Source organism: Papio anubis, chromosome 10 (genome assembly GCF_008728515.1).
Source record: "Papio anubis isolate 15944 chromosome 10, Panubis1.0, whole genome shotgun sequence".
Classification (NCBI taxonomy): Eukaryota; Metazoa; Chordata; class Mammalia; order Primates; family Cercopithecidae; genus Papio; species Papio anubis.
This window is the reverse complement of record NC_044985.1, coordinates 110,751,052-110,759,025: the sequence shown is the minus strand read 5'-3', so window position 1 is coordinate 110,759,025 and position 7,974 is coordinate 110,751,052. Positions and strand designations below refer to the sequence as shown.

Genomic DNA, 7,974 nt, shown 5'->3' with positions numbered 1-7,974 from the left:
TTCATGCTAAAAACGCTCAATAAATGCGGTATTGATGGAACGTACCTCAAAATAATAAGAGCTATTTATGACAAACCCACAGCCAATATCATACTGAAAGGGCAAAAACTGGAAAAATTCCCTTTGAAAACTGGCACAAGACAGGGATGCCCTCTCTCACCACTCCTATTCAACATAGTGTTGGAAGTTCTGGCTAGGGCAATTAGGCAAGAGAAAGAAATCAGGGGTATTCAGTTAGGAAAAGAAGAAGTCAAATTGTCCCTCTTTGCAGATGACATGATTGTATATTTAGAAAACCCCATTGTCTCAGCCCAAAATCTCCTTAAGCTGATAAGCAACTTCAGCAAAGTCTCAGGATACAAAATTAATGTGCAAAAATCACAAGCATTCTTATACACCAATAACAGACAAACACAGAGCCAAATCATGAATGAACTTCCATTCACAATTGCTTCAAAGAGAATCAAATACCTAGGAATCCAACTTACAAGGGATGTAAAGGACCTCTTCAAGGAGAACTACAAACCACTGCTCAGTGAAATAAAAGAGGACACAAACAAATGGAAGAACATACCATGCTCATGGATAGGAAGAATCAATATCGTGAAAATGGCCATACTGCCCAAGGTAATTTATAGATTCAATGCCATCCCCATCAAGCTACCAATGAGTTTCTTCACAGAATTGGAAAAAACTGCTTTAAAGTTCATATGGAACCAAAAAAGAGCCCGCATCTCCAAGACAATCCTAAGTCAAAAGAACAAAGCTGGAGGCATCACGCTACCTGACTTCAAACTATACTACAAGGCTACAGTAATCAAAACAGCATGGTACTGGTACCAAAACAGAGATATAGACTAATGGAACAGAACAGAGTCCTCAGAAATAATACCACACATCTACAGCCATCTGATCTTTGACAAACCTGAGAAAAACAAGAAATGGGGAAAGGATTCCCTATTTAATAAATGGTGCTGGGAAAATTGGCTAGCCATAAGTAGAAAGCTGAAACTGGATCCTTTCCTTACTCCTTATACGAAAATTAATTCAAGATGGATTAGAGACTTAAATGTTAGACCTAATACCATAAAAACCCTAGAAGAAAACCTAGGTAGTACCATTCAGGACATAGGCATGGGCAAAGACTTCATGTCTAAAACACCAAAAGCAACGGCAACAAAAGCCAAAATTGACAAATGGGATCTAATTAAACTAAAGACCTCCTGCACAGCAAAAGAAACTACCATCAGAGTGAACAGGCAACCTACAGAATGGGAGAAAATTTTTGCAATCTACTCATCTGACAAAGGGCTAATATCCAGAACCTACAAAGAACTCCAACAAATTTACAAGAAAAAAACAAACAACCCCATCAAAAAGTGGGCAAAGGATATGAACAGACATTTCTCAAAAGAAGACATTCATACAGCCAACAGACACATGAAAAAATGCTCATCATCACTGGCCATCAGAGAAATGCAAATCAAAACCACAATGAGATACCATCTCACACCAGTTAGAATGGCAATCATTAAAAAGTCAGGAAACAACAGGTGCTGGAGAGGATGTGGAGAAATAGGAACACTTTTACACTGTTGGTGGGAGTGTAAACTAGTTCAACCATTATGGAAAACAGTATGGCGATTCCTCAAGGATCTAGAACTAGTAGTACCATATGACCCAGCCATCCCATTACTGGGTATATACCCAAAGGATTATAAATCATGCTGCTATAAAGACACATGCACACGTATGTTTATTGCGGCACTATTCACAATAGCAAAGAGTTGGAATCAACCCAAATGTCCATCAGTGGCAGACTGGATTAAGAAAATGTGGCACATATACACCATGGAATACTATGCAGCCATAAAAAAGGATGAGTTTGTGTCCTTTGTAGGGACATGGATGCAGCTGGAAACCATCATTCTTAGCAAACTATCACAAGAACAGAAAACCAAACACCACATGTTCTCACTCATAGGTGGGAACTGAACAATGAGATCACTTGGACTCGGGAAGGGGAACATCACACACCGGGGCCTATCATGGGGAGGGGGTAGGGGGGAGGGATTGAACTGGGAGTTATACCTGATGTAAATGACGAGTTGATGGGTGCTGACGAGTTGATGGGTGCAGCACAGCAACATGGCACAAGTATACATATGTAACAAACCTGCACGTTATGCACATGTACCCTAGAACTTAAAAGTATAATAATAAAAAAAAAAAAAAAAGAAAAGAATGAGATCATATCCTTTGCAGGAACATAGATTAAGCTGGAAGCCATCATCGTCAGCAAACTAACACAGGAACAGAAAACCAAACACCACGTGTTCTCACTCGTAAGTGGGAGTTAAACAATGAGAACACACGGACACAGGGAGGGGAAGAGCACACACCAGGGACTGTTGGGTGTTAGGGGGCAAGAGGATGGAGAGCATTAGGACAAAGACCTAATGCACGCGGGGCTTAAAACCTAGATGACAGGCTGACAGGTGCAGCAAACCACCACGGCACATGTGTACCTATGTAACAAACCTGCATGTTCTGCACATGTATCCAAGAACTTAAAGTAAAATTAAAAAAAAAAAAAAAAGAAGAAGTGGGCTTTCGCTTTCTCTCTAGTTTTCTGTTATGTTCAATCAGTTCCTTTCCACCAAATTCTAGAGCTTTGAAGAAAGGCCACAAAAATCCACCTTTGGATTAAAAAAAAAAATCATATCTCCCCAAAACACACAAATCACATGACAGATAACTTAGAGCAAATGTCTAGTATTCTAAAGAAAACAAACCAAAAGAAACAACAGGCAAAAAAACACCTCTCTGGTTTTGTCAAGAAACTTGTCTGAACATTTGAATATTAGTAGCCACATTTATCCCACATTTGCAAGGCAAAAAACTAAACTATAGCAACTAAACAGAGAGAAAAGAATGGAGTATGATCTGAAAGTGGCTACTGCTGCTTCATGAAGCTATCAAAAGTCAAATAACCTGGTAGTCTATTCTTTCTCATGCCTTAGCTGTAACAGAGAAGAAAACTGGCTTTGAACAAAACAATGAGAAATGAGGAGGAATACACTTTGATACACAGCTTGAAGACGCTCGTTCTGCTTCACTGTGATGGCAGTGCAAAGAAGTGAGCCCGCAAAGGGTTCAGATGTCCTTCGACACCAGACTTCGCCACTTACTTGTACTTCACTTATTTGTTACTTCTTCTATTCCTTCTCTCACTCACTTGCACATTCACCAACAAGTATTTATTAAGCACCTGCCTCGGTTCTGCCACAGGTGTGAGGAGGAAAACAGGAGTGAATGAGAACAAGAGGCGGCTTCAGCCACTCTAGGGACAGCACTCAGGAAGGGTGAGTTTTTTAAAGGCCCATGAAAATGTTCCAGACCTCAGAATAATTAGTTGGCTCCAAAATGAAAAAAGAAACTATAAAATTAGAAGTAATACACATTTAATTAAGTGTCTATGAAATATACCATCTCAACTATTTACAACTCGACTGACATATATTATGATATATATTATACATGGAATCTGTGGGACAGATATGAGATTGCATACGTTTTAATACACTTGACATGGGGCAGAGCTTTCAAAAGTAAAAGTCCACGAAGGTCCTCAAATGTCCCCACATGATGGGCAGGACATCCCTCCTCTCCGAGGCACACACCAGCTGCCAAGATCGCCTTGTGAAATCCTGAAGAAAGTCGCATCCCTGAGCCTCAGTTTCCTTATGGAAACAAAATAAAACCATGGTCCTCCGGGCAGTTTTGAGAACCAAATAAAAAAAGTACACTGGAAAGTATTTCATAGGCTGGCAGAGATGAAAAGAAAAAGTGTTAACTCCTTACATCTTTATTCCGCCAGGTGGTGAATGCCTCTCGCTATGTTTGATGCTACACACCTGCTGCCCGAGCAGGCACTCAGAAGGGAAACGGATCTCTACACTGCCTAAAAATAAGGCTGCTTCCGTGCCCTCTGGCAGCCAACAGATGTTCACGATGGACAAATTCACACACAAACCAGGATGCTTCGTGTACAGATAAAACTTGGTCCATATCATGAGACTCCAAACAGACAAAGGTTAAAAAGGGGAGTTGGGGGGGGGAAGCTTATTTTAGTAAAAAATGAAACCGTTTTTCAATTAGTTTCAGTTCTAAGCAGACACCATCTTCTATTTGCCCTAAAAATGAGAAGCTGGAGACTGCTCCTCAATTCAGTTTTATTTCTCTCTTTTGTTGACACTTTGAGAAACACCTTAATTCTCCCGGCTAGCAACAACAGTAGGTAAAAGGGGAAAATACATTCAATTCTGGAAAGAAAGGATCACACAGCACAGCACAGAAATATATCCTAGGAGGCCATGTGATTTTATTCTTTGTCACTTTTCTCTTTTCCCTTTTCATCTCATGGACAACCATTTGGGGAATGGGGTAGGAGAGGGCTGCGGTGATGATGTGACCAGGTTAAAAGTAGCCCAGGACATAAAATACAAAAATGAAGAGGGGGAAGAGTTATAAACTTCTGAAAATAGAAACTGACTGCCTCAAATGTGTTACTCCGGTATACCAGACCCTCCTTCTGAGTTCAAGATTCCCTTTGTGCCTCACCACAGGATGTGTTAAGATGATATACAGTGTGTTTAAATAAAACAAGAAAACAAACCAAGAAAAATTTAGCATTATGAAGAATGAGCGTCTACTAAAAATACTCTAAAATGACTTCAAACATGAAATCACATTTAAAAAATAACTTTTTAATGACTTGGGCATAAGTGACTCAGGGACATATGGATTAAATTTCCTTCAAAATGCAAATGGCTTTAACAATTGGGGGAGACTTGTTTGGTTTGTAGGACACCGCTCTGAAAAGGAAAGAAGTCTGTCAAACGGTACTCACGTTAGCATCATTTTCTGATGCTTTCTTTGGTGACAGAGTCAATTGGCCATAATGGCCATTACCTAAGAAAGTTGGAACAGCTTCCTTGGACTTAGTTTAACTCCCTTTCCCTATTTAGGCAAAGTATTCAACACGTTTATAATAAATGACTCTCCCTCACCCCTAATATCTCAAGCATCAAAAACAGGTCTACTTCTGTTTTTTTTAAAAAAAAAAAAAAAAAAGGCTGAGCCGTCTTAGCCCAGAGCAAATGGCTATTGCCTCTTTGTGACAGTTGGGCACAGACTTATATACAGGGATGTTTTTCATTCTTTTAGCCCATTAGGAACTAAGGTCAAGAGACTGTCACTTTTTTTTTTTCTTAAAAACACACATTTTAGACAAAACTTGCAACAATCAGGCTCTGTGTTACCTGCCGAGCCTTTGGTTTTTATCACACCAACCTCACACTCTCACCAATGCTACTGTCGCCACCACCGTGACTACAAAACACCTCAGGGTTCTGATGCGGGAAGAGTAGCTTCTAGTTGGTGGTGCCCACCTCACATCAGCCAGAGACAAAGCAACCCCTTGTTTATCCCTGCTTGACTTTTGGCCTGTGCCTATGCCTGGTCCATGCCTTTATGGAAGGAAGGAAGGAAGGAAGGAAAGAAAGAAAAAAAATCCCTTAGCAATCATAGTGTTTACTGTTTCCAAAAGGCACCCTCAAATATCATTTCCTTCCATCTTGGAGGACAGTTATGACAAGTACTGAACCCACTTCTTAGATGAGGAAATTGAGAGCTGAGGTTCAGGGAGAAGCTACATAGCAACAACTAGCCATTCTGCAAACACTGATTATACTTTCATGCCTTGGCTTCTTTTATTGTTTCCGTTGGTTAATTTTTAATAGTCACCCCCTCTAGAAGGTCAACTACCCCACTTAAAAATGCCCCGTTTTCAAGGGTCAGAACAAATGCCACGTTTCAGAAAAAGTGCTCAAACATTCAATCTCCAAGTGCGATGCTCTTGTTTGTGTGTCAAGGGGGGGGCCTAGGCTATCATCTCAGGTTATTCAATTAAACACTAATCAGAGTGCTGCTGTGAAGGTATCTGGTAGATGTGATTAAAGTCCATAATCAGCTGACTTTAAGGGAGATTATTTTAGATAATGTGGATGAGCCTGATTCAATTGGTTAAAAGGCTTTAAGAGCAGAGCTGAAACTTCCCCGAAGAAGAAGAAATTCTGCTTGTGGACTGCAGCTTCAGCCATGCGCCTGAGAGTTCCTGCTCACTCTTCTGGACGGCCTGCCCTACAGATTTTGGACTTGCCTGCTCAGCCTCCACAATCGTGTAAGCACTTCCTTGCAATAATAGCTCTTAATATATGTCTCCACTGGTTTTGTCTCCTGGTTGAACCTTAACTGATAAACTAGGTAATATCCCCTCTGTGTTCCTACAGTTTATACAACTCTTACATCATTTCCAGCTTATTGCTGGTACTGTAACTTCTTTGTAGGTAGGCTCATGTCTCCTATCTTTGTAAACCACAGAGCACTAAATATGTGCTGCAAGAATTAAATTATGTTATGCAAGAGCCCGACAGAGGGTGCTTCACCTTCCTGTGAGATAAGTAAAACTCATACAAAATGCTCATGAAGAGATATAAGTAGCAAAAAAGCCTCATGGCCTTCGAAGTAATTTTACTGAAGAAACATTACTGTCACCTACCAACAGGTTACAGAGTTTCCCTTCATTGTACAGGACAGTCCTATGCATGCAGGGTATTTAACATTCCTGGGTCCCCGGCACTGAATGAAAATTATATCCCCTTTACCCTGACTCCTATCATTTCAACAACCTAAAAGCCCTCTCACACACACGTTTGCAAATGCCTGTTGGGGGTGTGGACACACTACGCCCTTCTCTAGCTAAGAATTACCTTCTTTCCACTATAACAATTAAAATGTATCAAGCTCCAGAGAGAAAAATTACTACAACAATGACTTCTACAACGAGTTGTAGAATTACGGATCAGAAAAGTGGAATTCCACTAATAGATTATCATGAAGGCCAAAATGCCCTCACATGCATAAAGTTAGAGGCGGGATAAGAATTCTCAACTTCAGATATTTTATTCAGGCTAATTTATATAATCTCTTTATTAATTTAACAAGTACTTAACAGCCCTCCTATAAGCCAGACACAGTTTGTTACCAGATCATGGGAAAAAAGCTAGGAAGATTTTCATCAAGTATGGAGGGTACACTTGGGATATCCTGACTTGAAATATTTGTTATGTGGGATTTACGCAATTTACTCTTGGGAACTGAAGCCACCTCACAAAGAGTTGGTCCATTTTCTATAACAGATCTCAGGTGATATAGATCTGCATTACAGCATCATCAGGGAATCTGTTAGAAAAACAAATGCTCAGACCCAATCCCAGAACAACTAAATCAGGAATTCTGAGAGTGGGATCCAGCAATGGTTCTCAAATTTTAGTGTACAACAGAATCACACCTGCAGAGCTTATTAAAACACAGAATCCTGCATCTCACACCCAAAGCTTCTGGTGCAGATCTCCCATGCTCCACAACCCACCCCACTGCCATTTCTACAAAAAAAAAAAAAAAAAAAAAAAAAATTAAAAAGGATGTGGTGGCCTATGCCTGTAGTCTCGGCTGGCTATTCACAAGGTTGAGGTGGGGGGATTGCTTGAGCCCAGGAGTTTGAGGCCACTGTCCAAAAATGTGCATTTCTAACAAGCTTCCAGGCAACACTTTTAGAACCAGCGCCCTAGATCTGCACTGATACAATGGCCACCAGGCACACATAGCTATTTAAATTTATATGAATTAAAATTATGTATAGCTGAAAACTCAATTCCTCAGTTGCACTAAGTTGTACTTATTTCTACATCCTCACCTCCTACTATCCATTTGTAAATACATTCCACATGCTCAGCACTTGTGGCTAGTGGCTACCATATTGGACAATGAAAACACAGAGCACGTCCGTTACTGCAGATACTTCTACTGAACAGTGTTGCTTTCGGGCTACTGAGGAGGCCCCTAGAAGAA

The 7,974-nt window shown here is 40.4% G+C and overlaps 1 protein-coding gene and 1 non-coding gene across 4 annotated transcripts in view; one reads left to right on the top strand and one right to left on the bottom strand.

Annotated features, from left to right (window-relative positions):
* The window catches only part of RHBDD1 (rhomboid domain containing 1), a 165,278-nt gene that overhangs the window by 28,786 nt on the left and 128,518 nt on the right, over nucleotides 1–7,974 (bottom strand). The gene's annotated exons all lie outside the window — the stretch shown is intronic.
* On the top strand, nucleotides 5,410–5,543 carry LOC116269308. The gene has a single exon (XR_004176787.1). It is a non-coding gene; the product is annotated as a small nucleolar RNA SNORA48 (small nucleolar RNA).